The sequence below is a fragment of the Buceros rhinoceros genome, unplaced genomic scaffold, assembly GCF_000710305.1.
Source record: "Buceros rhinoceros silvestris isolate BGI_N320 unplaced genomic scaffold, ASM71030v1 scaffold8041, whole genome shotgun sequence".
In the NCBI taxonomy this organism is placed as follows: domain Eukaryota; kingdom Metazoa; phylum Chordata; class Aves; order Bucerotiformes; family Bucerotidae; genus Buceros; species Buceros rhinoceros.
Genome location: NW_010394755.1, coordinates 484 through 3,832, shown reverse-complemented (window position 1 = coordinate 3,832; position 3,349 = coordinate 484).

Below are 3,349 nucleotides of genomic sequence, written 5' to 3'. Positions count from 1 at the left end.
GCGGGGACGGAGGCAGCCGAGCTGGCCGCTGATTCGGGGCGCAAACCTCCATCGCCCCCACAACTCCTTCCAGCGATGATGAGGAATGCCAGCTTTAGTAACAGAACTCTGCAGAATCTGATCGTGCTTCGAAGAAAACAAACAAGCCTTTCGCTGTCTTCTCCTTTGAGCGCATGCCTTTTTATAGGGAAAAGAAACCAACCTACAGTGTATTTCGTAACATGATTTTGAGTATTTGCTGAAATGGATCTTTATGTAATAACTAGAAACATTCAACTGTTCAGGGCGGGGAGGGTGGGCGGCATTTTCGGGAGTTGCTGTTTTGTGTTGCGTTTACATTTGGAGAATGGCTGCGCCAACCACGATGCTCCCACCAGGGGATCTGTGGCTGCCAGCCCCCACCCCACGCCGTGGTGGCCCGTCCCATCCTGTCCCACAGCAGCAGGTGGGTGAAGGCATCCACCTCCCAGGGCACCCACCTCCAGGGGCACACACCTCCCCAGGGCACCTTCCTGCACTCCACGGATCTTCCTGCTGGGCAAACACAGATGGTGGCTCTTAGGGAGCCACCAGGACATGGCTATTAGGATGGCAGACATGGCCAGGAAGGTGAATTTTGGTCTCACCTCTTTGCCGTCAGGTAGAGGTCTGAGGGTGGGTGTTTTTCCGGCAATTCTTCTGTTTCTTGTTCTCTTTTTTCCAACTGGAATCTCTTTGCTCGTTGATGTGACACTCCTGCAGCGCTGCTGCCCCAGGAGGACTTTCTAGCTGCACTCTCTTCATCTGCATGGCGTTTAACTTTCTAGACAGTGCGTGTGTTGAAAAACAACGAAATGAACAAAAAACCGCTTGTTTTAGACATAAAAAAAAAGATAAAAATAGGAAAAAAAAAGGAAGTGTTTTCTCCATGTAAATTCTGAGCGTGTATTTTGCCTTTTCTGTGGTTTTGAATGCTTTGCTCTCTGTCGAGGCAGGGACGGCTGCGATGCCAAACACAGCCGCATCCTTGCGGACTGCAAAAATATTTCCCCACTGGATGGAGGGGAAGAAATCCAAACTGCTGGGGCATGAACAGGCCCTGAGAGGTGTTTCGGTGTGTCCTGCTGTGCCGGCAGTACGATAGTTGCTGGTGATGTGGGTAGGAGTTGCCTTTTGGGGGTCAGATCACACAGCTGCTCCACAGATGCAAGTGTGGGTCCCCATGCCCTTGGTGGCCCTGTGCTGTTTGACCGTGGAGCCGCATTGGCTTGCAAGAGATGGCCCCAAAGCAGGAAAATCCATGCAGCAAGAGGATTAGCTTTTAAGGTAGAGTTTGGGTGTTTTTACAGACCTGTTTTTCTTCCTGTAGTCACGTAGTGCTGAAGTTTTTTTAATTTTTAAAGGAAGGACTCAGCTCTTTCTCAGTTCTCTCTCTCCCTCTCCAGAGCTGGCTCTAAAGCCAGTCACATGAGTGTCTCATCCACCTCCTGATGCTCATGCTCTCCAGGAGTCAATAGGATTTTTGGGGATCGGTATGAGATGGATGAGGAAGGAGGAAATCACGGCAGGGCTCTGCATGGGGGCTGTAGGGCAGACACCATTTCAGCCTGGTTTTGGAGCTGCTGATAGCTGCAGGCCTTGGGTGGACTGTGAGGTGAAGCTGCTCCAGCAGCTACTCTAGGAGAAAGGGCTGGGACATGGGGTGTGATGGAGTTTGCCGGGGATGATGGATGAGATTTTGGGGTAGATACAATCTCCTTTTACTAAGAGGAGCCCACTTTGGGCAGTCACTGCAAGGGGGTAACATCTTGGTTTCCAGGAAGGCTTTGAGGTATGTTTTTGGAGGTGGTTTCTCCTCCTTGAGGTTTCCCTATGGTCATCTCTCCAGGGACAAGTTCCTCTGGAGGCAGCTGGATGTTCTTGCAATGCCTAATATGCTCCTCATCCTTTCCAAGTGAAGCAGAATCTGGGGTTTCAACTCCTTCTAGTCTTCCAGTCAAGCTAAAACTTGACCAAGGAAGACCCAACTTCCCAACCTGCCCACGCTGGCAGCATTAAGCACCTGCACTTTAGGGGTCTGTCCTGCCTGGTTTCTCTTCGCCACCTTGCCCTGCTTCTCCAGAGCAGGCTCCCGTATCCCCAGAGCATCTCTGAGCATGCACTGATATACCACCACCCTTTGTTTCAATAGCTATGGTGAACAGCTTCTGTCTCTGTCTTCCTTCACATTTCTGATTCCTCCTAAACTTGCAGGAAAACTACAAAAAAAAAAAAAAATCAACTGCGATCGTTCTTCTTTGGCTCACAGAGCCAGCGATGCTGCTATTACGTCTGTACTATTAACCGCCTTGCAGGAAAACTAAAAAAAAAAAAAAAATCAACTGCGATCGTTCTTCTTTGGCTCACAGAGCCAGCGATGCTGCTATTACGTCTGTACTCTTAAGCTGCTGGCACCATCCCTGGCATGTGCTCCCTGGCATCACCCCAACAATCCCACTAGGTTCTGGGGAAGACAAGGGCCAGGGCATATTCCCAATAAGCAATATGGACAAGGCCACATTGTTGGGATGGAGTTTACCTTCCTGTCCCCATTGGACTCAAGGCTGGAGATCAGGCAGTGGCACATTTCAGTTCTTAGTACAGACAGAGCCCGACTCACCTGGTCACCTGGCCGTCGGAGTCAAACCAAACTCAGAAGTCCTCCAAACTGGTCATCTCTTCCACCTTTCTGACCACAGGGGATATGTGAGTGAAGCACTTGCTGTGCTGGTCCAGGCTCCCAGCTCTGTGGGTGAGCTTGAGAGTCACCTGTTTTCCCTTCCTGGCTGCCAGAGTCCAGCTGCAACATCATCATTTCTCAGGTCTTGCTGGTGCATCCACTCTGGAAGAAGATGCTTTGCTGGAGGAGCAGGAGCTCTGCTCCTTTACCCCAGCCAGGCAGAGCTGGGAGAGCTGGCTGTCTCCGCCACCCCAAGTAAATGCCCCCTCTACCAGGCACCAACCCCCCATCTGACCTCAAACCCACCTCCCTTCCCTTTGCCCTTCACAAGTTGATGACCCCATGGAGCCCCAGAGGTTGGAGCAGGCAGCAGCAGCCATCTGCTCCCACTTTGAGCTCCTGGTCTGCTTTGCAGCCCATGGCAGGATGGTTGGGGAAGACCAGCAAAGAGCAATGCTGTGCTTGAGAGGGCAACCACACAGCCCCATGGACCAAGAGATGTCTGTCAGCAGAACATCCCCCAGCCATCTCCTCTGATCATCCCAGAAGCTGGGCTAACCCTTCTTCCCCACCGTGGGACACATCTCATGGGGTACACCACTCTCTTGATGCAACAACCATCCTCCTCCTAGCAGGGTAGAGACCTCACCG